This window comes from Hyperolius riggenbachi, chromosome 9 (genome assembly GCF_040937935.1).
Source record: "Hyperolius riggenbachi isolate aHypRig1 chromosome 9, aHypRig1.pri, whole genome shotgun sequence".
Classification (NCBI taxonomy): Eukaryota; Metazoa; Chordata; class Amphibia; order Anura; family Hyperoliidae; genus Hyperolius; species Hyperolius riggenbachi.
The window spans coordinates 187,252,439-187,280,284 of record NC_090654.1 but is presented as its reverse complement, the minus strand read 5'-3'; the positions used below and the strand labels follow the sequence as shown (position 1 = coordinate 187,280,284).

General features: G+C 44.8%; 1 protein-coding gene and 1 long non-coding RNA gene across 5 annotated transcripts in view; both read left to right on the top strand.

The window, feature by feature from the left end:
• The window catches only part of PRICKLE2 (prickle planar cell polarity protein 2), a 500,639-nt gene that overhangs the window by 161,478 nt on the left and 311,315 nt on the right, over positions 1–27,846 (top strand). The gene's annotated exons all lie outside the window — the stretch shown is intronic.
• LOC137532838 (uncharacterized) overlaps positions 1–27,846 on the top strand; it is a 165,509-nt gene that overhangs the window by 70,227 nt on the left and 67,436 nt on the right. Inside the window, exon 2 of one of the 2 annotated variants that reach the window (XR_011024017.1) lies at positions 151–312. The exons of the other annotated variant lie outside the window; for it this stretch is intronic. This is a non-coding gene — a long non-coding RNA (uncharacterized lncRNA). The remainder of the gene's footprint in view (positions 1–150; positions 313–27,846) is intronic. 2 annotated transcript variants of the gene reach the window in all.

Genomic DNA, 27,846 nt, shown 5'->3' with positions numbered 1-27,846 from the left:
ATTGCTGGTTCAGGTGAATAATCTCCCATTCACCCGCTTTTTTTCAGCGTGAAAAGACATTGCTTCCTCTTTGAAAACTGCAATCATGCATGTGGTTGGGGGAATGTAGCCAGCAATTTGTACAGAAGTCTCATTATTTTCTCTCTTTAGGCAGAGCATGGTCGTCACATGAAATGCTGGCTTGTGGCAGCTTAGGCACAGCTTGCAGAGGCTCCTCAGGGAATGCCGGGTTCTATTTGTAATCTAAAGTGCGCTTGTAAGCAGCCTCTTAAAACCATGTATTCACTCAAAGGATTCAAACTGTCTAATAAGGTGAGTTTGGTGCGTTATGTAGGCCTTCAAATTGATTCCTACTAATGGTCTCCTAGTGCCGTGTCTCATGACCCTGACAAATTCTAGTTTTCAATGAAAATTTTTGTACAGTGCTAAGTACACAGCTAAAAAAAACCCAGAAATGTGGGTTGTTATACCTGTTAAATTGTACAATTCTGTCAAGCAAATCTTGGAATTCAGACAAACGTGCCAGACTACATAGCCAGGAAGCTGTTTTCCCACATTCCTATTATAGCTTGGCAGCTTCCTGCATTGTGTAGTGATAAGTTGTTCATTCAAACCAGGATTTGGACCAGTTTTTCATTCTCATTTAATTGAAATCGTCTCGTGTTGAAAGCTAGAGTCTGTACAGCTCTTACATGCTGTTGTTTAGTGACTCTGAAAAGAGTTTGCTAAACAAACAAGAGCAATGTTCTTAAATCTGTGGGTGCTGCTTACTTATTGTTCCTCCTTCTGTCTCCATAGAACATAACAGACTGATCTGTCATGGCCAACCTTTGTGTCTGTTTAGATATCATTCAGAAAACTATCATTCTCACTAACCAATGATCATTTAGATATTACCCTTCTGTATGTAGGTTTAGCCAAATGTATGTACATTGGCAGATAAGCCACACCCAGAAGTTATTTGGTCAGTGAACTGGGATTCCTTTGGGTATTTGTAATACAGTGGAACCTTGATTTGCGAGCATAATTCGTTCCAGAAACATTCTTGTAATCCAAAGCACTCTTATATCAAAGCAGTAGCAGTAGGGTATTGTACCGTCAAAGCAAAATTTCTCCATAGAATTAATGGAAACCCAGTTGATTTGTTCCACAATCCAAAAACAATTATAGTAAAATAGTATAAAATAAAAATCTAAACAATACTTTCAATATAACTAACAGAATCATTGCCAACTGTTGACTCACCTCAAACTTTTTTTGTGTGGCTTTAACAAGGAACTTATCCAGTGACAGTTACTTTTGATGATATCATGGAATTGTGACTTTGCACAGTCTCTACACTCAGATTAAGTACAATTAAGAACAATCCTGCAGCGCCAAAGAGAGAGGAACTATCAGCTCAGTTATGATGACGTGACACATGTATACTTTTTTTGCTTGTATATCAAGACATTGCTTGTATGTCAAGACAAAAGTTCACAAAATTTTTTGCTTGTATTGCAAAACGCTCTTAAACCAAGTTACTCACAACCCAAGGTTTTTATATATGCTCCCATTATGAGCATAATTTCTGGTGTTGTACCATGAAGTGCGCTTGTGCGATATGCACCTATATCAGCTATCATCTTCTTTCAGACACTGTGTAGGCAATTAAATAATCCTTGGTTGAAGATAATGAAACTGTAATCAAAACTGCATTTGCAATGACGCAATCTGATTAAATTTGCTAACTGACACTGGGTGGTTCTGAGATTTAGGTTCAAGAGACTAGGCAATGAATCATAGTAAAAAGCCCACACACTCCTAGTATCCCAAATCAGTGACCATTTTTTTGCTCTTCTGAGACTTCCTCCACAAAGCAGTGCAAATGCCCTACACTGCCTTGTTCACAGGGATGAGCTGCGGATGTAACAGTGTACCTCCGTGGCATAAAGGCCAACCATGTCCAGTCCAAAGTCCCTAACAACTCAGTAGTACACTGTTTTTAATTTTAGGTACCTTACCTGATGTAAGAGCATGCTTTGGTCAATCGGATTCTGCTCAGTTTCCCAGAGATCTTGCTACTGACCAGATTCTTAGCAACAAGGCAAATCTTCAGCTGGCTATCTGCCCACCATGCAGCCTACTGTCAAACACAAAGTAACAATTTAAAGGGTACCTAATCATCTCCATTCATAGTGGAGTTGTCAACCTAGTGATGCTGTAAACTGAAAGAAGCAAAGAAACTTTGATGGTGCAAGTGTCCTTCAACACAATACAATACAATAGTATTTCTATAGCGCTTTTCTCCCATAGGACTCAAAGCGCTTAGGCTCTCTCAGATTCAGTAATTGGTAGTAGGATGAAGTATTCACACAACAAAAGTTATATTTCTGCAAATGCCAAACTGAACAGGTGGGTTTTCAGTCTGGATTTAAACACGTCCAGGGATGGAGCTGTCCTGATCTGTTGAGGTAGGGAGTTCCAAAACGCAGGGGCAGCATGACAGAAGGCTCTGGGACCAAAAGTTTCCAAGTGGACTCTGGGTATGACTTCATACTACTGTTACCTCCCCCCTACCCCCAGGTCAAGTAGTTGTCCTTTTGGCACCAACTCTTAACCTAGCCATGCTAGCAACCTGCATAGGTTGTACAGAAGTCCTGCAGAATTAAACTTAACAGATTTTTAAAAGTCGTTTCTTCAATTTTAATCAATAAAGTTGTTTTATTTATTTAGTTATATGACTTGATTCTCCCAGTATTGTTAACATGTAGATTAATTATCCATATATCCAAGAAGGCTATAGAAAGACACAGGTTTTCATAGGGTGTCCACATTTTTTAACATGACTACATTCTGTATATACCCCTTTCATATATAAAATACATATTTGTACAGCGCCACGGAATATGTTGGCGCTTTATAAATAAATAATAATAATAATATTTTTCATCAGGTGATTAATTCTGCCATTCTCTATTCCACACATCTGGGTATAGTCCTGAGTGGGCATAGCTATTGAAAAGTCTATAATTTGACTGCAACAGATAGTGTCTGAGTGATCTCATTCCATTTTTGGCTTTATTTAATTGTGCCTGTCTGCATTTGGTTTCATATTTTGCAAACTAAGACCAACAGCATGTCAGATGACAGAGCAGGATTTCAATAGAAAACACATGACACTGAGGTTTTGGTAGTTCTTGATTAAAGCTGATTTTGACTTTCCATTACAGCTGTCCTACCACCACTCCCCACCCCCACCCTAGAAGCTTGTTGTCTCGTTTAAAAAATCTAATTCCAGGAATGGATCTAAATATACCACCTGATAGATTAGTTGTCACAGTACCCAAATGTTACCATTTTGTGTGAAATAAGGCATCTGCCACTAAAACTCCTTTTTTTAACTCATGATCACATCACCTGAAGCAGCCTAGCTAAAGAAATTAACAACAGGCTGCGTGCATAGGGCTTTCTGTGCTGCTTGGTTTAGCATTATGCTGCTCAGGCTACGAGAGGCGAGGCACAGACAAAGACAGATTGCACCCTTTAGGTTTGGAAGTCTGTGCTACAGGAAATAACTGGGTACTGTTCAATTGAAGCAGGTTATTTTGGTGCGCAGCGCCGTGCGCCGTCATAGCAGCTTTGCTATGCTGTGCTTCCTGCGTATCGGTAATTAGGGGATCCGGCGATCGCCAGACCCCGAATTACATCTCCCTCTAAGGTGCGATAACTCGGAGGAGGAATAGTATGTAACGCCACCTTGGAGTTTAGCGGCAGCAGGAAGAGCAGTCATTCGGCTCTTCCTTTGCCAAACTTTGTGACGATGAGACGCCATGTACCCCTGTTTGATGCAGTGCAATGTCATGGGCGGTCGACTGCCGCTCCTGCCCTGCCCCCACTGATCTAGATTTTCTATCCTGTCTGATTGATACTGTGCATTGATTTTTGGTCAAAATCAATCGAAATTTGATCTATCTGACATGTTAAAGGGGCACCTACACCTAACGGTTTTCCCGCCGATATACGGCCGATTCGATCACAGTGATCAAATCGGCTGTGAAATCGCCGCGCACACTGCTGACAGAACGATTGATTTCCCTCCGAAATCGATCGTTCCCGTTGATCCGTCCATGCGGAAGATTTTTCTCAATCGCCGGCAGGTCGGGAGTGCGTCGATAGTGGCGTTTGAATGCCCGGCGACCAACGCAATGGTTGAACTCGATGGACGTATGTCTTTTTTCAGACAAAATAACTATGTAACTATGCAATACAGCGGGTATCCATTACCTGTTCCGGCCGGCGTGAGTACCCTGGTCCCCGCTGTCTTCTTTTCGCGCTGGGTTCCGAACCGGCTGCAGCTACACAGAACTTCCTGTCCCGGCAGGAAGTTTAAACAGTAGAGCGCCCTCTACTGTTTAAACTTCCCCTGGACAGGAAGTTCAGTAGCTGCAGGAACGGTCTGGAGCCCGGAGCGGAGAAGAAGACAGTGAGGACCAGGGGATTTGTGCCGGCCGGAACAGGTAATGTATTCAGGGGGGGTCAGCAGCGGCAGCTATACAGATTGTGATCGGTTTCAGGCTGAAATCAATTCACAATCTGTTTGCAGTAGAGGTGGCCATACGATCCCTCTCTGATCAGATTCGATCAGAGAGGGATCTATCTGTTGGTGGAATCTGATGGCAAATCGACCAGTGTATGGCCACCTTAAGGGTGTCGATTCCCATCCGATTCAATCAGAGTGATCAAATCTGCAGGGATTTGAACTAGAAAAGTACAGCAAATTTCCCTTTATCCGAAACTCAGGCATCTGGAAGTCTCAGCTAACCAGCATGCCTGAGGGGGATAACAGGGGCAGTACTTTTCTAATTTGCAGAGTATTCCGCAGCAAAAGTGAGTGCCGTCTTCTATACTTCCTGCAGCTCCTGGGAGCCTTATGGCATCCATGTATATGGGTCCCAGCAAGTCATGTGGCCCATATCGGGTCATGTGACATGCTGGGACCCATACACAGAGGATGCCGGAAAGCCACTGGGGGCTATAAGGAGTATGGAAGATGGCACCCAGAGGATTGGTAAGTTGCTTCTGCTGCATGGGGGGGAGGGGGGTAGTGTTATTTTCATCCGGTTTCTCAAGCAACTGGCAAGCAAACATATTCAGCATCAGGCAGTCCCCACCTGTGCCAGATACTGATAATCTTGCTGTATAATGGGCTACTAAAAATCAATGCTAAATATCATTTTGATTTCTTAAAAAAGAAGGTATTTAAATAATTCAGCTTTAAGGAAATAGGTGTGGTTTCCCAAGATGCAACTCTCCCAAATATGCAAATCATCTCTTTCTGCCCCTGAAAGCAAGGCTGCACATCCAGAACTACTGGTGTATAGTGAGCCTATAGCTTATACATTTTACAGAGCCACACTAATCCACCATACAGCCTGTTTTGGACTTTTTAGTCTTCATCAGTGCATAATCATGGATTGATATGGCTTTATGGGACAGGGCTTGGACTAGTACTTCAGAGTATCAAGAGAGCTGTCTCTGGGTACTCTGTATAGGGCAAAATGGTATTGGGCACCTTTACTCAACATGTGGCAATAAAGGTACTCAGTGCAGTTTCTAGGTTAAAATGCACCCAGGGCGAGGGTGTAAGAATTGCGCCCCCCCCCCCCCGAGCAAGGTATGGGTGCCCGCAGTATAGGTTAGCCAGGTCTAGCTGCACTTAGTATAGGTCCCCCAAGTATAGGTAGCCAAGAATAGGTACCCCAGTATAGGTAGCCAGGCATAGGTGAGCCAGTATAGTTGCCCCCGCTATAGGTTAGCCAGGTAGGTGCCTCCAGTATAGGTAGCCAGTATAGTTGCCCCCAGTATAGGTTAGATAGGCAGGCGCCCCCGGTATAAGTTAGATAGGTAGTTGCCCCAGTACAGGTTAGCTAGGTGGGTGCCTCTAATATAGGTAGCCAGAATAGTTGCCCCCAGCATAGGTTAGATAGGTAGGTGCCCCCAGTATAGGTTATTTAGGTAGGTGCCTGCAATATAGGTAGCCAGTATAGTTGCCACCTGTATAAGCTAGCTAGGTAGGTGCCCCAATACAGGTTAGATAAGTGCCCCCAATACAGGTTAGATAGGTAGCTGCCCCCCAGTGTAGGTTAGATTAGGTAGCTGCCCCCCATTGTAGGTTAGATAGGTAGCTGCCCCCCAGTGTAGGTTAGTTGGTAGCTGCCCCCCAGTGTAGGTTAGATTAGGTAGGTGCCCCCCAGTGTAGGTTAGATAGGTAGCTGCCCCCCAGCGTAGATTAGATTAGGTAGCTGCCCCCCAGTATAGGTTAGATAGGTAGCTGCCCCCCAGTATAGGTTAGATAGGTAGCTGCCCCCCAGTGAAGGTTAGATTAGGTAGGTGCCCCCCAGTATAGGTTAGATAGGTAGTTGCCCCCCAGCTTTGGTTAGATTAGGTAGCTGCCTCCCAGTATAGATTAGATAGGTAGCTGCCCCCCAGTGTAGGTTAGACAGGTAGCTGCCCCCAGTGTAGGTTAGATAGGTAGCTGCCCCCCAGTGTATGTTAGATTAGGTAGGTGCCCCCCAGTGTAGGTTAGTTGGTAGCTGCCCCCCAGTGTAGGTTAGATTAGGTAGGTGCCCCCCAGTGTCAGGTTAGATAGGTAGCTGCCCCCCAGCGTAGGTTAGATTAGGTAGCTGCCCCCCAGTATAGGTTAGATAGGGAGCTGCCCCCCAGTATAGGTTAGATAGGTAGATGCCCCCCAGTGTAGGTTAGATTAGGTAGGTGCCCCCCAGTATAGGTTAGATAGGTAGTTACCCCCCAGCGTAGGTTAGATTAGGTAGCTGCCTCCCAGTATAGATTAGATAGGTAGCTGCCCCCCCAGTGTAGGTTAGACAGGTAGCTGCCCCCAGTGTAGGTTAGATAGGTAGCTGCCCCCCAGTGTATGTTAGATTAGGTAGGTGCCCCCCAGTATAGGTTAGATTAGGTAGCTGCCCCCCAGTGTAGGTTAGATTAGGTAGGTGCCCCCCAGTATAGGTTAGATTAGGTAGGTGCCCCCCCAGTATAGGTTAGATAGGTAGCTGCCCCCCAGTGTAGGTTAGATAGGTAGCTGCCCCTCAGTGTAGGTTAGATAGGTAGCTGCCCCCCAGTGTAGGTTAGATAGGTAGCTGCCCCCCAGTGTAGGTTAGAGTAGGTAGCTGCCACCAAGTGTAGGTTAGATAGGTAGCTGCCCCCCAGTGTAGGTTAGATAGGTAGCTGCCCCCCAGTGTAGGTTAGATTAGGTAGGTGCCCCCCAGCGTAGGTTAGATTAGGTAGGTGCCCCCCAGTACAGGTTAGATAGGTAGCTGCCCCCCTATAATGGAGGGGGGAGCCGGAGCCGTGGGGAGGGCAGCCCGACCTCTCCCTCTCTCTCCTCTCCCGGGCCGCCCTCCGTGCTCCCCCCTCCAGACTGCAGAGTAATGCGCAGGGAGCGCACGGCCCAAGAAACGGGTGTGAAGGTACTTATAGAAAGAAAACAAAAATCCACTGACTGCTTACACAGGACTGATAAACCATGACTGTCTGGAGTTGGGCTTGAACCACAATGATTATCTCCATCGTTAATGCTGGGGTCTGTCCATTTTTGCAAATGGAAAACAAAAGTTTGCTCTCTTAAAGGGGCACTACAGCGAAAAACTGTAAAATTTAAAATATGTGCAAACATATACAAATAAGAAGTACATTTTTCCAGAGTAAAATGAGCCATAAATTACTTTTCTACTATGTTTCTATAACTTACAGTAGGTTGTAGAAATCTGACAGAAGTGACAGGTTTTGGGCTAGTCCATCTCTTTATAGGGGATTCTCAGGGATATATTTATTTTCAAAAGCACTCAGTAAATGGCAGTTGCTCTGTCCAACTGCCAAAAAAAACTGTGTAGGGAGCAGGGAAGCCGGCCAGCATCTTTGTATGAATCCTTTTTAGGGAATATCTTTATGAAGAATAAAAGCCTTGCTGAGAAACCCCTATGAAGAGATAGACTAGTCCAAAACCTGTCACTTATGTCAGATTTCTACTGCCTACTGTAAGTGACAGCAACATAGGAGAAAAGTAATTTATGACTCATTTTACTCTGGAAAAAAACGTACTTCTTATTTGTCTCTTGCACATATTTTTAATTTTACAATTTTTCGCTGTATTGCCCCTTTAAACAGAAAGAATTTGCGATAATTCAGGTTGGAGTGAGCTCCAAGATGTCTCCCAGTGCATCACTGCTGAATATATGCAAATTAACTATTGTTGCCCTAGAAGCTAAACACACCTCCAGAACCGCTGGAATGCAATGATGTGTCAGCTTGTTATTTGTACAGAGCCATAATAATCCAACATGCATACAGACTGTTTCGGATTAGTTGATCCTCATCAGTGCATGGCATGGATTAATTTGGCTCTATGGAGTAGGGCTTGAATCACCCTGAGGTACAGACTAACCAGCAAGCTCATGGTGAACCAGAACTCACTGGAGTGTGTGAGGGGCTACATTGGTCCTAAAAGCCTCCTTACTAAAATGCTATGGAAAACAAAATTTTGCTTTCTTAAACTTTTGTTTTCCATAACATTTTAGTAAGGGGGCTTTTAGGACCATTGTAGCCCCTCACACACTCCAATGAGTTCTGGTTCACCATGAGCTTGCTGGTTAGTATGTACTTTTTGCAAATGTTAGGACATAAATGGCCACCTCTGGTGATGACTTTTTATTTGTTTATGTTGTCAAAAACATACTATGCCTATAAAATGTGCTAATGTGCCACAGTGGAAAGCAGTTTATTAATGACTGCTGCTAGCCTAGTTTGTGTGTTTTACCCCCTGCGGTTGTGTAACCCTGAGCCGAGGTTATCTCCGGAGGTGCTGGAAGATCAATAAACTCAGCACAGTGAGGAGTCCCTCCTGACCTGCACTTCCCAGCAGAAAGACTGCAAGCCTATTTATTGGAATGTCTCTTTTTCATTACAGTGGATTCCTGGGGCTTATTAGGTTGGGGAAAAAGTGAGAATTTAGTTCTATAAGGGCCCGTTTCCACTAGTGCGACGCGATTTCGCCGGCATTCCGACGCTTGTAAAAACGCATGCGGGTGCGTTTCCGCATGCGTTTTACCCGCGATTTCGCGTGCGATTTCGCATGGCAGGGTGCCATGCGAAATTAACCATGACACTGCCAGGACAAAATAACATTGGGAAGGGTGCGAAATCGCGGGTAAAAACGCATGTACCAAACGCATGCGTTTTTACTATTAAATACATTAGCGGCGATTCGCACGGATTCCCGACGCAGGCGAAAACTGTGGGTCCCGCCGTGCAGATTTGGCCCGCTGCCAAATCGCTCCCGCACGCCGCACAGGTGGAAACAGCCCCATCCACTAACATTAGCTATGCGAATCCGCATGCAGTGCCCGCATGCGGATTCGCCCTAGTGGAAACGAGCCCTAAATCTTTTAATTTTGGACAGAATGGCTATTTGAAGGCTCAAATTTGAACACAGCAAATTCAAATGGCAATCAGGATGATAAATGAATATAAGCAGTGAATTAGCTGCTGGGTCAATTAGCTGTGAATATATGACAGTTAGGGCCCATTCACACTAGAAATCGCTAAACGCTAACGCAAAACGCTGAGCTTATTTCTGGCGTTTTTCCTAGCGTTTTTCACTGTATGGAGAGCGTTTTTCCAGCGATTAGCGTTTTGCGTTTTCTAGTTCAATTCAAATACTTTTATTGAAACGCTAATCGCTCCAGAATCGCTCAGAAAACGCTGCATGCAACGCTTTTGCGTTTCAGCAAAATGCTAAACGCTTAGATGAGAACACTTCCATACACTTTCATTGTGCACACGTTTTTCAAATCGCTAGCGATTTTCAGCAAAGCTGAAATCGCTCTGAAAACGCACAAGTGTGAATGGGCCCTTAAAGTAGGAAGAGCAACCCATACCTGCTATATTTCACACAGGCCATGCATTATTGTAGAAGCCATGAGACGATGGGGCTTTATAGTTCACGAAAAGCAGAAGTGAACAATTTTAAGACCTCAAGTCTCCTACCAGAAATGAGGGGACTTAAAGAGACTATGTAACATTAAAAAGATCCCCTGGGGGGTACTCACCTCGGGTGGGGGAAGCCTCCGGATCCTAATGAGGCTTCCCACGCCGTCCTCTGTCCCACGGGGGTCTCGCCGCAGCCCTCCGAAAGGCGACTGTGCCGACTGTCAGTTCAATATTTACCTTTGCTGGCTCCAGCGGGGGCGCTGTGGCGACTTTCTGCACGGAAATAGACGGAAATACCCGATCTCCGTCGGGTCCGCTCTACTGCGCAGGCGCCGGAAACTTGCGCCTGCGCAGTAGAGCAGACCCGACGGTGATCGGGTATTTCCGCCTACTTCGGCGCCGAGAGGCATCAGAGCGCCTGCGCAGGAGCCAGGAAGGTAAATATTGCGTCACGGCTGTACGGAGGGCTACAGCGAGACCCCCGAGGGACGCAGGACGGCGTGGGAAGCCTCATTAGGATCCTGAGGCTTCCCCCACCCGAGGTGAGTACCCCCCAGGGGCCGTTTTGTCGTTACAGTTCCTCTTTAAGTCTTTAAAAATAGCCATACAGCTACATAAGGGCTTTTTCAAGTTTAAAAGTTCAGCTCCCAATGCCTCCCCTATTTAAAATGTTTTGTTCTTCAAAATTTATCACCTAGAAAATGTATACATTTTCTCTGAGCTTCTGTCTAGTCATCTCTCTCACTAGTGTCCTGAGAATGAGTCGCACAGCTTCAAATCCTTTATTGGTTAATCCAGAAGCTAGAGAATGGAGTGGTGGAATTATTCCAGAAGAAATTGCTTTACACTGTTGATACAGCTGAGGGAGGTTGAATGTGCCCACTAAAATACCTTCTAAAGCCAATGACACAAAATACCTACATGCCAATTCCAGATGTGACTCAGAAACTGCTGACGCCAATATAACATGACAGTCATCATTTTTGGAATGAAGATAGAAATGTCAGAGGACTACTGATTATAATAATAAAAAAGTGATGAAGTAGGATGAATCAATGTGCCACTGCCACATTGTTATTACTAATTATGATTTTGTAATTTTTATGTGAAATAAATTTGCATCAACTGCTGTTTGATTATTTTATTCTGCTTAGAGTAAAACAATCCACACATTAATTCCAGTTAATTATGTACATTACGTTACCGTACGTTATATCAATATAATACAATGTAACGGATCATGTTGTAACGGATCATGTTATCCTAATGCAATGGATAATGAATAATGTGTGCAAAAACACAAACACGCTATGAAAATACGGTTCGCACCTTAATGTATAGCGTGTGCTGTGTTTATATAAGCATTATAAGGCGTGTATTATGCTACACACTTTGGCCCTGAAAGAACAGTAAAGTTTACGTGTGCATTTAGCGCATGTACATTTTACCAGCGTTTAGGTAAGCAGAGTAACAGAGATTTTGTAACGATCCTATACGTTGTATTAAAGCGCAAATGTTACAAAAATGATTGTGATTTCTACTGTGGGATCACTTCCATTGACTTGCGTTGACCTAGCGCTTTTGGAATCGCCAGTGATTGCAAAATGCTGCTGAAAGCACTGTAGTGGCCCCCAGGCCTGATTTTCTCACTTCAGTATAACTTTAAGTTGACAACTCCTGTTATGTATGCAATGTGTGCAGTGCTAGTAGGGGGAATAGTATTTACCGCCGCCGGAAGTTTGAGCGGCAACAGGGTGATCCGTCATTCGGCTCACCCTGTGCCCAGCTCACCAGCAGTGAACCTATATGTACGCCGAAAGGAGGCATTTCATTGAATGAGACGGAAGATACTGAGCGGGTCCTTTACCATTTGGAACTTCCATTGGCTCTAATTTGAAATAGTTTCAACAGTAAAGCCTTAGCAGAGTAAGATAACTGTTTGTTCTTTAAAGAGAATCTGTATTGTTAAAATCGCACAAAAGTAAACATACCAGTGCGTTAGGGGACATCTCCTATTACCCTCTGTCACAATTTCGCCGCTCCTCGCCGCATTAAAAGTGGTTAAAAACCGTTTTAAAAAGTTTGTTTATAAACAAACAAAATGGCCACCAAAACAGGAAGTAGGTTGATGTACAGTATGTCCACACATAGAAAATACAACCATACACAAGCAGGCTGTATACACCCTTCCTTTTGAATCTCAAGAGATCATTTGTGTGTTTCTTTCTCCCTGCAGTTCTCATGCACTGAAGTTTCAGGCTGCTCTTTTTTCTCCTGCAAACAGCTTTGCCCTTGTCTGTAATTCTTCAGTATGTGAAAGCCCAGCCAGCTCAGAGGACAATTTATCCAGCTTGTAAAAGATAAGAGAGAAGAGAGACGCTGCTCTAATCTAAATAATACACAGGCAGTGTGCATAGAGGGGCCTGGAAGGGGGAGTTCATAGCAAAACCACAACACTGAAGAACTTGGCAGCCTTCCAGACACAGGCTGACAAGTCTGACAAGGGAAAGGTACATTGATTTATTACAGAGACTGTGATAGCAGAAAGTGCTGCAGTAAGCCAGAACACATTAGAATAGCTTTTGGAACTTGTAGGATGATAAAAAACAGGATGCAATTTTTGTTACGGAGTCTCTTTAAAGTGAACCTTAAGCCAGGAAAAAAAATGAGTTTTACTCACCTGGGGCTTCTACCAGCCCCCTGCAGCAGTCCTGTGCCCTCGCAACCACTCACTAATCCTCTGGTCCAGGCAGGTCGCAACGCGTACAAAAACACGCATTGCCGCATCTTTGCGTGCGTAATGCGGCAATGCGTATTTTTGTACGCGTTGGGGTCCGCAATAGCGCTAATTACAGTCGGGAATGCGGAAAAAGCTACGCATTGCCAGTCCTGACGGGCCTGTCGGCAAAGACGAAACTAGCTGGCAGCGGGGGACCAGAGGATTAGTGAGTGACTACGAGGGCACAGGACTGCTGCAGGGGGCTGGTAGAAGCCCCAGGTGAGTAAAACTTTTTTTTCTGGCTTAAGTGTCTCTTTAAGTGAGCAATTGTAGTTTCCCACAATGCATCACTACTGAATATACAAAAATACGCGTTGCCGCATATCTATGCGTTCGTAATGTGGCAACGCGTATTTACAGTCGGGAATGCGGAAAAAGCTACGCGTGGCCAGTCCTGATGGGCCTGTCGACAAAAACGAAACTAGCTGGCAGCGGGGGACCAGAGGATTAGTGAGTGGCTGCGAGGGCACAGGACTGCTGCAGGGGGCTGGTAGAAGCCCCAGGTGAGAAAAACTCATTTTTTTTTCTGGCTTAAGTGTCCCTTTAAATATATTGACTTTTCAATATATACTAGCTGATCATATACTGGCTTATCGTAGTGCTGGTACGCTTCAATTCTTCCTTCTTTTTAGAGGATACAAGTATAGCTGTCTCCCTCAGCTAATCCCAGAATCTGCTGCAGAATTGTATGCACACGTCACTGTATTGACACCTATGCATAAGGAGTAAAGAAAGCCATACATTAGGCGACTTGGCGGCTGATCGACTATCCGATTGATTTGATTATTATAATAAAATCGGATGAAATTCGGTGTTGCCAAGTGCATGTTAGACCGACAATATGACCAATTTCGGGACGACAATTGGTCACTTTGTCGATCGCACATGCTGCAAGATATTGGGCTCGATAACGGCGTGCAATGTCGGGATGATTGATGAACGCGACGAAACCCCCGACGCTATCCGCCCTGATGTTAAATGTCGCCCCTGTGCCCAGTGCAAGGTATACATTACCTGTCCGTGGCCTCCGCTTGTCCTTCGCTGGCTCCGGAAGCACTCCTTGTTCCATACACATCAGACGTCATACACGCAGCCACCTTACTAGGCAACCACATGGCGCACGTGTTTGAAGAACAGAATGTGCCTGGAGCCAGAGGAGGTCAAGCGGAGGCCGCGGACAGGTAATGTATACCTTGCACTGGGCACCGGGGGGGGGGGGCACATTTAACATTAGGGGGGACAGCATGAGGCGGTGGATGCGGCGTCACAAGGCCGATTCCAGATCGATTTCAGCATAAAATTGCCGGGAATGGGCCTGTGGTGTATGGGCAGCTGACAGATCTCTCTCTTATCAGATTCGATTAGAGAGAGTTTTGTCTCTTGGTCGAATCTGCCCATACATCGCTAGATGTATGGCTACCTTAAAACAATGTAAGATTTGTATAAGTAACCAGAAACACATCTACCGTGAACCAGCTTTGTCATCTGTATTTTAAATTTTAGAACACTCTTCTGAAAACACTTTGGTGTTTCCTCTTGGCTGTATCATATACACCATTCAGAAAAAAAATATTTCTACTATGTGGAGAGACGTTTCATCAAGATAACTTTTTTCTTCTTAGTTATTAAATTGTTTTATTCCCTGGTGTGCAGTAGTCAATGCTTTTGTAATTTAACAGCCTTTTTCTATTGATATTAGACCAGGCATGGGCAAACTTGGCCCTCCGGCTGTTAAGGAACTACAAGTCCCACAATGCATTGCAGGAGTCTGACAGCCACAGTCATGACTCATAAAGGCAAATGCATTGTGGGACTTGTAGTTCCGTAACAGCTGGAGGGCCAAGTTTGCCCATGCCTTCCCTAGACTATGATAGGGACTAGGAATGATCAATGATATGCAAATACTTATAAGTTGCAAATGTATGCAGCTTCAAAATGGACCAATCAGTTTAAACCTGGGTTTAAATCGATTGGTGTAGTTTCAAACTGCATATATTTGCATAAAAATTTGCATAAACTCAGAAGTATTTGCATCTCTTTGATCATCGTTAATAGGGACACTAGGCTATTATTATGGTAGGGATTAGATTATGAGCTCCTTTAAAGGGAAGGTTCAGCGCGCCGGCGTGGGACGCAGAAGTTCCGGGCCTTGGAGCGTAGAAGAGCCCGACCTGGCAGCCGGCCTGGCCAGGTCGGGTCGGCCACCGGAGACCACCGGAAGCCTGCGGAGCGGCGGCGAGAGCACCTCCTGCCTGCCACGGGCTGGAGGAAGCCCCAGGTAAGTGGAAATTGATTTTTATTTTTTACCCACCCTCCCTGAACCTTTCCTTTAAGAGACAGTTAGTGATAGGACAGTAGACTTTTTGAAGTGCTGTGAACAATATCAGGGCTGCATAAGTACTCAATGATAAAAATACAGACTTGTATAGGAAATTAAAAACACTCAGGGACACCGGGAGCCCAATATCGTGTATAATATTGTACGTACTTGGAGATATAAAAAAACAGATATAATTATACTCACAAAGCTGGGTTGCTTAGGAAGGCAGCCACTCCTAAGAGCATGTGGGGAAGTATTGTCCCCGCTCGGCCTTGTGGATGAGGTGCGGTGGTCGCTGCTCCAGGTGTGAGTATGATGTTCAGAAAAAAAACTCAGACGCTCAGGGCTGATCCTGTTACTTCCTCTAACGGCACTTTTATTTGATCTGATGAAGCGGTTTTCACAGTGAAACGTGTTGTTCTAGGACATAGATGCTTAATAAACGAATTTTTTTCTGAACATCATACTCTCGGAATTACTTATTAAAGGTAAGTAGTAGCAGTAGGGTATTGTACCGTGTTAGCCATCAGTAAAAGCAAGAAGTTTTAAATCAGGATGATACCATTTATTGGCTAACTAAAATGAATAAAAATAAGCAAGCTTGCTATTTTTTATTCATTTTTAGTTAGCCAATAAATGGTATCATCCTGATTTAAAACTACTTATTAAAGGTAAGACTCTCTTACCATCTATTTTTTTCCAACATATTATACACACACCGTACCACCCTTGGGTGCCTTTTACCTCCTTCCAGTGATAAAAAGAATCAGTATTTCTCAAAGCAACTCTGATAGTTGACAGTTTTATGAATGTGTGTTATTAATGATGAGAAAGCAAATACTGTAAAGCAGGCTGTTCAGCCAACACTTGAGAGCAACACTGAAATGGTAAGGAGGAAAAACAAGGAAATAAATATGACTGAGTATTATCCCTTACATGTAAGATTTTGCCAGTATAGCAGTTTGAAAATTGGTATTTAGAGTATTGCAAATGCCTGCTTATGATTGGCTCTCAACAGCTTTTGTTTCTTTCTTTTTCTTTGACTGGCTTGTCTTGCTAAACGCAGAGAATACAAAATGTTCTGGTGAGAGTCTAAAGACTAAGGTTTTATTTTCTTGTATTTGCACATTCAGCCTAGCAACTGTTCACCGATTGCGCCTACCACAGAGAGAGAGAGAGAGAGATGAGTCATAAAGAAACCTTCAAATAAATAACAGAATTACGTCACCTGCTGTCTCTCTGTTCTCCATCTCTCTCTGCCTACCTTACTTATGTCTGGAAGCCAGTAGTTAAAGAAAACCTGAACTTCTGTAGAAAATCAATTTTGAAATACACAAGTGTTTCTTTCTTCAGGTCCTACCAAGTGTGCAGGCTGCATATTGCTGCCACCATATTGGTTTTGTAAATGTACTATGATGTCAGAAACTGGAGCTCTTGATTCCAGTGAGCAATCACGTGACCTCTTTCCACAGCTAGTGACACAAAAATGTCCCCTCGATGCCATTACTGTAATCACATGTGGTCAGAGTACAGCTGTTATGCAAGCTAGGCCTCAATGTGACATTTTTCTCAAGAACCTATAAGAAGTTTTGGAGTCCTCAGGAAAATAGTACAATAGTAACTGGGCTGGAGCGATAGCACTAGTGGTTGGATGTAACTAGAGAGGGGAAGGAATAGAGTCTAAACTGCTTTCAGCGCCACAGAAGATGCTGGAGCTATTAAACTCCAAAATAATAATAATAATAACTGCACATTCAGAAAAAGGTATGATTTTTAAAAGCCCTACTCCAAACACACATTTTCCTTGTCCAACACGTCATATACAGACCCTAAGAACAGTTTACAAACCAGAAAGACCGTTCACGCACACCTTAAAGGGAACCTTAACTGAGAGGGATATGGAGGTTTCCTTTTAACCACTTCCTGTGCGCCCACTGCACAGGGGCGGCCGGAAAGTGGATCCCGCAAGGACCGCCGCATGTACAATTGGCGGCGGTCCTTGTACGGGCATGAGCGGAGCATGACGTGATCAGCCACCGGCGACTGGCTCCGCTCCCCTCGTGCTGTAACCCGCTGGCCGTTCAGAAGCGCCGGCGGGTTACTAGCACCCGGATCGCCGCATACAAAGTGTATAATACACTTTGTAATGTATACAAAGTGTATTATACAGGCTGCCTCCTGCCCTGGTGGTCCCAGTGTCCGTGGGACCACCAGGGCAGGCTGCAGCCACCCTAGTCTGCACCCAAGCACACTGATTTCCCCCCCTGCCCCCTGTTCGCCCACAGCACCCCTCAGACCCCCCCCCCCCTGCCCACCCCCCAGACCACTGTTTGCACCCAATCACCCCCCCAATCACCCATCAATCACTCCGTCACTATCTGTAAACGCTATTTTTTTATGCCCTAAACTACCCTCTGCTCCCTCCTGATCACCCCCCACCCCTCAGATTCTCCCCAGACCCCCCCCCCCCCCCTGTGTACTGTATGCATCTATCCCCCTGATCACCCATCAATCACCCCCTGTCACTGCCACCCTTCAATCAGCCCCTAGCCTGCCCCTTGCGGGCAATCTGATCACCCACCCACACCAATAGATCGCCCGCAGATCCGGCGTCAGATCACCTCCCAAGTGCAGTGTTTACATCTGTTCTCTACCCTAAACACCCACTAGTTACCCATCAATCACCCATCAATCACCCCCTATCACCACCTGTCACTGTTACCCATCAGATCAGACCCTAATCTGCCCCTTGCGGGCACCCAATCACCCACCTACACGCTCAGATTGCCCTCAGACCCCCCCCTTATCAATTCGCCAGTGCATTATTTACATCTGTTCTTCCCTGTAATAACCCACTGATCACCTGTCAATCACCCATCAATTACCCCCTGTCACTGGCACCCATCAATCACCCCCTGTCACTGCCACCCATCAATCAGCCCCTAACCTGCCCCTTGCGGGCAATCTGATCACCCACCCACGCCAATAGATTGCCCGCAGATCCGACGTCAGATCACCTTCCAAGTGCATTGTTTATATCTATTCTCTACCCTAAACACCCACTAATTACCCATCAATCACCCCCTGTCACTGCTACCCATCAGATTAGACCCCTATCTGCCCCTAGGGCACTCAATCACCCGCCCACACCCTCAGAACGCCCTCAGACCCCAGCCCTGATCACCTCGCCAGTGCATTGCTTGCATCTATTCCCCCCTCTAATCACACCTTGAGACACCCATCAATCACCTCCTGTCACCCCCTAGCACACCTACCCATCAGATCAGGCCCTAATTTGCCCCGTGTGGGCTCCTGATCACTCGGCCAAACCCTCAGATCCCCCTCAGACCCCCTTCCGATCACCTCCCCAGTGCATTGATTGCATCTATTTTCCCCTCTAACCACCCCCTGAGACACCCGTCAATCACCTCCTGTCACCCCCCTAGCACTCCTATCCATCAGATCAGGCCCAATACAATACAACCTGTCATCTAAAAGGCCACACTGCTTATGACCGGTTCCACAAAATTCGCCCCCTCATAGACCACCTGTCATCAAAATTTGCAGATGCTTATACCCCTGAACAGTAATTTTGAGAAATTTGGTTTCCAGACTACTCACGGTTTTGGGCCCGTAAAATGCTAAGGTGGTATAGGAACCCCACAAGTGACCCCATTTTAGAAAAAAGACACCCCAAGGTATTCTGTTAGGTGTATGATGAGTTCATAGAAGATTTTATTTTTTGTCAAAAGTTAGCGGAAATTGATTTTTATTGTTTTTTTTCCACAAAGTGTCATTTTTCACTAACTTGTGACCAAAAATAAAATCTTCTATGAACTCGCCATACACCTAACGGAATACCTTGGGGTGTCTTCTTTCAAAAATGGGGTCACTTGTGGGGTTCCTATACTGCCCTGGCATTTTAGGGGCCCTGAACCGTGAGGAGTAGTCTAGAAAACAAATGCCTCAAAATGACCTGTGAATAGGACCTTGGACCCCTTAGCGCACCTAGGCTGCAAAAAAGTGTCACACATGTGGTGTCGCCGTACTCAGGAGAAGTAGTATAATGTGTTTCGGGGTGTATTTTTACACATACCCATGCTGGTTGGGAGAAATCTCTCTGTAAATGGACAATTGTGTGTAAAAAAAATCAAACAATTGTCATTTACAGAGATATTTCTCCCACCCAGCATGGGTATGTGTAAAAATACACCCCAAAACACATTATACTACTTCTCCTGAGTACGGCGGTACCACATGTGTGGCACTTTTTTACACCCTAAGTGCGCTAAGGGGCCCAAAGTCCAATGAGTACCTTTAGGATTTCACAGGTCATTTTGCGACATTTGGTTTCAAGACTACTCCTCACAGTTTAGGGCCCCTAAAATGCCAGGGCAGTATAGGAACCCCACAAATGACCCCATTCTAGAAAGAAGACACCCCAAGGTATTCCGTTAGGAGTATTGTGAGTTCATAGAAGATTTTTTTTTGTCACAAATTAGCGGAAAATGACACTTTGTGAAAAAAAAACAATTAAAATCAATTTCCGCTAACTTGTGACAAAAAATAAAATCTTCTATGAACTCACCATACTCCTAACGGAATATTTTGGGGTGTCTTCTTTCTAAAATAGGGTCATTAGTGGGGTTCCTATACTGCCCTGGCATTTTAGGGGCCCTAAACCGTGAGGAGTAGTCTTGAAACAAAATTGACCTAAAGGTACTCATTGGACTTTGGGCCCCTTAGCGCACTTAGGGTGCAAAAAAGTGCCACACATGTGGTATCGCCGTACTCAGGAGAAGTAGTATAATGTGTTTTGGGGTGAATTTTTACACATACCCATGCTGAGTGGGAAAAATATCTCTGTAAATGGACAATTGTGTGTAAAAAAAAATCAAACAATTGTCATTTACAGAGATATTTCTCCCACCCAGCATGGGTATGTGTAAAAATACACCTCAAAACACATTATACTACTTCTCTTGAGTACGGCAATACCACATGCGTGGCACTTTTTTGCAGCCTAACTGCGCTAAGGGGCCCAAAGTCCAATGAGCACCGTTAGGCTTTACAGGGGTGCTTACAAATTAGCACCCCCAAAATGCGAGGACAGTAGACACACCCCACAAATGACCCCATTTTGGAAAGTAGACACTTTAAGGTATTCAGAGAGGGGCATGGTGAGTCCGTGGCAGATTTCATTTTTTTTTTGTCACAAGTTAGCAGAAATGGAAACTTTTTTTTTTTTTCTTGTCACAAACTTTCATTTTCCGCCACCTTGTGACAAAAAATCATATCTTCTATGAACTCACTATGCCTCTGAGTGAATAATTTGGGATGTCTTCTTTCCAAAATGGGGTCATTTGGGGGGTATTTATACTATCCTGGAATTCTAGCCCCTCATGAAACATGACAGGGGGTCAGAAAAGTCAGAGATGCTTTAAAATGGGAAAATTCACTTTTTGCACCATAGTTTGTAAACGCTATAACTTTTACCCAAACCAATAAATATAAGCTGAATGGGTTTTTTTTTTTTATCAAAAACATGTTTGTCCACATTTTTCGTGCTGCATGTATACAGAAATTTTACTTTATTTGAAAAATGTCAGCACAGAAAGTTAAAAAAATCATTTTTTTGACAAAATGCATGTCTTTTTTGATGAATATAATAAAAAGTAAAAATCACAGCAGCAATCAAATAGCACCAAAAGAAAGCTTTATTAGTGAAAAGAAAAGGAGCCAAAATTCATTTAGGTGGTAGGTTGTATGAGCGAGCAATAAACCGTGAAAGCTGCAGTGGTCTGAATGGAAAAAACGGGTCTGGTCCTTAAGGGGGGTAAAGCCCGCGGTCCTCAAGTGGTTAAACAATACCAGTTGCTTGGCAGTCCTGCTGATCTCTTTAGCTGCAGTAGTGGCTGAATCACACACCTGAAACAAGCATGCAGCTAATCCAGTCTGACTTCAGTCAGAGCACCTGATCTGCATGCTTGTTCAGGGGTTGTGGCTAAAAGTATTAGAGACACAGGATCAGCAGGAGAGTCAGCTAACTGCTATTATTTTAAAAGGAAAAATCCATATCCTTTTCAGTTTATGTTCCTTTAAAGTAAAACTATAGTACTTTCTAGTTAGTTGTATGAATCATGCATCCATATTATTGATTTCATGAAATAGTTATATCTGATCAATAAGTACTGCACAGTGACTAGTTTGTTGCTTAGTATTATTATGAATGATGGATTAAGCTTTTATCCATTGCGTACAGTTTTAGGATGTCCGTTGAAGACATGTCTGGCTTTTTGCATACCATTCTCACTATGGTTGTGCCCAGGGAGGTTGACTACAATTATACACCCTAAACCACAGTAACATCCACCTACTTAGGGATGGTCTTATAGGCTTTGCCTTTAATATCCTTATGTATAATGTCCTTTCTGATCTCAGACTGCTCTCTACATTGCTTTATCTTGTCCATATTCAATATGAGCTGCATGATGGTACCAAACAGCTAAGTGACCACTTTTTTCTAGTCAATAACATCATTAGGTAACACAATGTCCCCCAAATAACAACGTTAGCCCAAATAACATAAGCTGATTGCTTTGGTATTTGGGTAATTTTGAAGTGAACCCGAACACTGGATGTGTATTTTAAATGTTAGGTAGTAGAGAATTGGTAGATTCCTGTAGATACAGGAGGAGTGATCTAAAGCAGTGTTTCTCAACATTTTATTGGTATGCACCCCTTTTAGAGCCCTGTACTCACCAAGTACCCCCTAGTATAGTAAACATTATCACAAGTACCCCTTGACAAATATATATTTAATCGTAGTACATGATAATTAGTTGTGAACAATTTCCAAGCATTTACTATTGCTTTTAATTAGTTAAAACACTATTTTGGTATTGTTTAAATAAGATTTATAATTTTCTAAAACTCTAAATTTGTTATTCTTGGTTAATTTATATCAATCCTGAGTACCCCCTGGAGCCATCAGAAGTACCCCCTGGGGTACAAATACCACACGTTGAGAACCTAGGATCTAAAGGGCCGATATTTTCGTGTACTGTCTTTGGCAAGCCTCTGAGTCCATTGGTGCAGTTCCTTTAATTCACTGTGACAGTGGTAGAAAGATCTGGAGAATGAACTGCAGAGCACACTCAAAAAGGTGTAGATGTAATTGGCCAGGCTGCCGAATAATAATCTCATCTGAGCTATTTGCTTGTTAGCGCTAATGGGTTTGCCATCCAAGCTTGCATCCTCTAAGAGAGGAGACCTGTTGTTAGTGATGCGCACACCATGGGAACGGACAGTGCTTCGTTCCAGAGGAGTTTACCAACAAGTGACCAGGAGATGGGGTGATGCCAGCGTGCCAGGTCCCCAGCTTAGAGGGACACAAGCCTGTCGGCTGGCAAACCCATTAGGGCTAACCAGATAATTCTACAGCTGCCGAGCCAACTACACCTTTTTGAGTGCGCTCTGCTTTTCATTCTAGTTTTGTTCTACAGACATTTTAACCACTTAGTGGTTTTGAAGTAGTATATCTACACTAGAGATGGCCCGAACGGTTCGCCGGCGAACGGTTCCCGGCGAACTTCCGGGGTTCGCGATCGCAGAGAACCGCGAACTTTATCGGAAGTTCAATTCGCCCCCATAGTGCACCATGAGGGTCAACTTTGACCCTTAACATCACAGTCAGCAGGCACATTGTAGCCAATCAGGCTACACTCCCTCCTAGAAGCCCCCCCCCCCCTTATAAAAGGCAGACAGTGTCAGGCTTTTCACTCACTCGTGTGCCTGCAGTAATTAGAGAAGGGAAAGCTGCTGCAGACTCTCATAGGGAAAGATTAGTTAGGCTCTTGTAGGCTTGTTAGCTTGCTCCTTGCTGATTGTTATCAACAGATCTTTTGAGAGCTAATCTTGTTCTTGTGATCTATTTTTTGTGTGTGTGTGTGTCCCCCACTGACACTTGTGTTGCATAGACAGCCTTGGTAATTCCTACTGTGTGTGCCACTGCCAGGCCCAGCACAGTCAGTGACTACCTGTGTGTGTGCCAAGTGCACATTGTAATACCCATTACTGCATATACCTACCTACCTGTTGTTCACTGTGCACCCACCCACCTACGTAAGCGCACGCAGTGTCACTGTGCCTGTCCATTACCTGTCTGTGTGTGACAGGTGCACATTGTAATACCCACTGCATATACCTACCTGTTGTTCACAGTGCACCCACCCAGCTACGTGAGCGCATGCAGTGTCACTGTGCCTGTCTGGTACCTGTCTGTGTGTGACAGGTGCACATTGTAATACCCATCTCTGCATATACCTACCTGTTGTTCACTTCAGTGCACCCACCTACCTATGTGAGTGCACGCAGTGTCACTGTGCCCGTCCGGTACCTGTCTGTGTGTGACAGGTGCACATTGTAATACCCACTGCATATACCTACCTGTTGTTCACTGTGCTCCCACCCACCTATGTGAGCGCACGCAGTGTGATATACCACTCCGTGCATACCTGTTAACTGCACCTGTGTGACTGCACATTGTATTAGTCAAGTCAGTGCATACCTTTCACTTCATCCCCCCGATATGAACAAAACGGACAAAACAGGTGGAGGCAGAGGTAGAGGCAGACCCAGAGGAAGGCCACCCGGCAGGTCTGTGCGAGGTCGTGTTGATGGGATTTCGTGCGGCCCTGGTCCAAAGTACAGTGCTCAGAAGAAGGCACGTCCCATCAACTCCCAAGATTGTCAGGACGTGGTTGACTATTTAAAACAGAACACCTCATCTTCCGCAGCCACCAGCGCTACTACAAAGCACCACAGCCTCTGCATTTGACACTTTGCAGGAGTTAATTGGTGGGGAATTAACTGATTCACAGCCATTATTGTTACAACCAGATGAAGGCGCTAAGCAAGTTTCACCACCTCATATGTCTGAGTTAGGCTGCGACACTATGGACGTAACGTATGAGGATGATGAAGTACCTGCTGTTGGTGCAGTTTTGGAGGTGTCTGAGGCAAGCGAAGCTGGGCAGGATGATTATGATGATGACGATGATACGGATACCACGTGGGATCCTAAGAGACAAGATGACCAAGGGGACAGTTCAGAGGGGGAGCCAGAGAGGAGTATGAGGAGACGAGTTGCTGAAAGAAGCAGGGGGAGCTCGTCGCCAGAAACAGCTGGTGGCAGTGTCCGGTGGCAGCCAACATGCCCTTCAACGTCAGCTGCTGATGCCACCATAGTGCCATCACCCCAGGGGGGCTCAGCGTTTGGACATTTTTTAGTGTGTCGTCCGTAGCAATGCCATCTGTTCTCTCTGCCTCCAAAAATTGAGCCTTGGAAAGGCCAACACCCATGTAGGGACAACTGCCTTACGAAGGCACCTGCAGAAAAGGCACAAACTGCAATGGGAAGAGCACCTGAGCAAAAACTGCACACAAAAACATAGCCAACCTCCTTCTCCTCTTCCTTCTTCAGGTGCAGCATCTTCCGCCGCTTTCTCCCTTGCACCTTCACAGCCACCCTCCTCCAATCCGCCTCTGCCCTTGAGCGGTTCCTGCTCCTCTGCCCACAGCAGCCAAATCTTTGAGCGGAAGAAGCCAATTTCTGCCAGTCACCCCCTTGCCCGGCGTCTGAAAGCTGGCTTGGTGGAACTGTTAGATCACCAGCTGTTACCATACCAGGTGGTGGACTCTGAGGCCTTCCGTAAATTTGTGGCCATTGGGAAACCGCAGTGGAAGATACCAGGCTGCAATTATTTCTCTAAAAAGGTGATACCCAAACTTTACCGTGAAGTTAAGAGGCAAGTGGTGTCATATCTGGCACACAGCGTTGGGTCAAGGGTCCACCTGACCACGGATAAATGGTCTGCTAAGCACGGTCAGGGCAGGAACATTACTTACACAGCCCATTGGGTCAACCTGGCGACCGATGGCAAGCAGGGAGTAAGTGGCTGTGCAGCAGACCAACTTGTGACACCTCCACGGCTTGCAGGCAGGCCTCCTGCCACCTCCTCTCCTTCTCCTCCTACTCCTCCTGCTACATCCTCTTCGCTATCGTCCTCCTCCTCCTCCTTGGCTGAGTGGCAGTTCAACTCTATTGGTTCTCCAGCTACACAGCCCCATCTCCCCAGGGCCTATGCTGCACGCCAGGTACAACGATGTCACGCCATCTTAGACATGTCTTGCCTCAAAGAGGAGAGTCATGCTGGTCCAGCTCTTCTGGCTGCTCTTAACAAACAGGTGGATCAGATTAGCCCTTCCAGATCCACCCTCCACCAACGCCTCGATCGGCAGGTAGCCGACTACCTAGCCTTAAGTGTGGATGTAGACACTGTGAGCAGCTATGAACCCTTAGACTAATGGCTGCGCAGGCTTGACCTGTGGCCAGAGCTGTCCCAATTTGCCATCCAACTTCTGTCTTGCCCAGCCTTAAAGGGAAGGTTCAGGGAAACGTTTAAAAAAATAAAAATCCATATCCACTTACCTGGGGCTTCCTCCAGCCCGTGGCAGGCAGGAGGTGCCCTCGCCCCCGCTCCAGAGGCTTCCGGTCGTCTTCGGTGGCCGACCCAACCTGGCCAGGTCGGCTGCCAGGTCGGGCTCTTCTGCGCTCCAAGGACGGGCTCTTCTGCGTCCCACGCGGGCGCGCTGACGTCAAATTTGATCAGCTGGAAAGTCACTGTTGTTCTATCATTGAGCTACCACAACCTGGTGACCATATGGGCTTGAAAATCACCACGGCCTGCACTCTGGCCATGGTGCGTACCAGTCCAGTACGGCCGTCACTACACAAACAGCTGTTTGAGGTGCGTTATACAGTGAGTTTGGTGTGTCAGTGTGAAGCAGTACTCTAATTACACTCCCTGATTGATGTATACACATGCAAGATGTTTTAAAGCACTTTAGGCCTGCAATTTAGCATTCAATGTGATTTCTGCCCTTAAAACGCTGTTTTGCATCAAATCCAGATTTTTCGCCGTGACTTTTGGCGTCTATCCCACTCCGCCATGCCTTCCTCCAGGTGTTAGGCCCCATGAAACATCTTTTCCATCACTTTTGTGGCCAGCATAAATGTTTCTAGTTTTCAAAGTTCGCCTCCCCATTGAAGTCTATTGCGGTTCGCGAAAGTTCGTGCAAATCGAACGTTTGGCAAAGGTTCACGAACCCAGTTCGCGAACCTAAAATCGGAGGTTTGGGCCATCTCCTTTTTCAGTGGCGTAGATGTGCGCATCCCGCAGTAAATGCCGCTGTGCCTGCTCCCATTCACTCCAGCGTGTGCTCCTGCGCACGTTCTCATCGCCGTCCATTAGTAGACAGATCAGTGAATGGGAACACAGTTCCCATTTACCGATCTAAATGCCTGTGAACGATGACCACATACGTGCGTTACTTCCCGTTAGCCTATTGATAGTACGCAAAGGAAGATTCAGTAGTCACTTGCATGCATTACACGCATACATTTCAATAAATAATACATAAAATACACTATTATTTAACCCTTTACCTCCCATCCCATAGTTAACAAAATAAAATCCTTTAATAAAATTAAAAGTGACTTTTTAAAAAAATACATAAATCGTTACCTTAGGGACCCACATTTTTTAATATGTATGTCATGAGGGTATATTACTGTTGCTTTTGCAAATATGGGTTTGTAATTAGTGGCGGACACAAAACGGAAAAAATACACCTTTATTTTCAAATAAAATATTATCACCATACATTAGGGACATACTTTAAACGTTGTAATAACCGGGACAATTGGTAAAATAATGTGTGGGTTTTATTCATAGTAGAACGTTTTATTTTAAAACTATAATAGCCGAAAAACGAGAAATTATGGTTTTTTTTCCCATTTTTTTTTTATTATTCCCGTTAAAATGCATTTAAAATAAAATAATCCTTTGCAAAACATACAACCCAAAGAAAGCCTAATTGGTGGCAAATAAAACAAGATATAGATCTTTTTGTTGGGATAAGTAGTGATAGAGTTATTGGGGAATGACTGGGAGGAGCACTGAAAGGAAAAATTGCTCTTGTCCATAAGGGGAATAAACCCTCAGTGGTGAGCTGGTTAAATCAAAGGCATTTTTTATATTCTCCTGTTTGCTAGTTTTATATATGTCTACTTGGCTTCTGTGATTTTGGACTGGTTCAGATGGAAACATGGAGGCGGTAAACGCTTAAAGGGATCAACTGCCACTTCCATTCATATGAATGAAAGCAATTGTCTCTAACAGTATTGTTTTTCATTGTTCCTGTAAACGCGCAGTAGATCCCGTTGTCTCATCCTGGATACTATCTGCAGCGTCCATGACCGGCTATGTTCTGTGGTTCCATGTCCCCATTACATAGTTTGATTGAAAAAGAGCCTCTGTCCATCAAGTTCAACCAGAAAAACCAAAAAAAAAAAAAAAAAAACTTTCTTGAACCTGCACATATCCCAGTTGATCCAGGGGACAAAGTCTACAGAGGGATAAATTAACTCTTTAAAGTCAGAAAACAGTCCAAGATGCAGGGAATGTAGTTTTCAGAATTTGCAGTAAGCAAGATGGAAGGTCCTATGTCACAGAGACAGTGTATGTAGCATCTCCAGCCAACAATGTAGAAATGGATATGGGAAGTAGTAAGACAATGTTATTAAGGTATGAAGTTCATGGAAATGATGAGATCAAGTAAAGGGAAGTTTAGTTTAGGTTTGCTGTAAGGATACACAACGGTTCCTTATTTATAGTATGTGTTTTTAAGTAGGATTTAC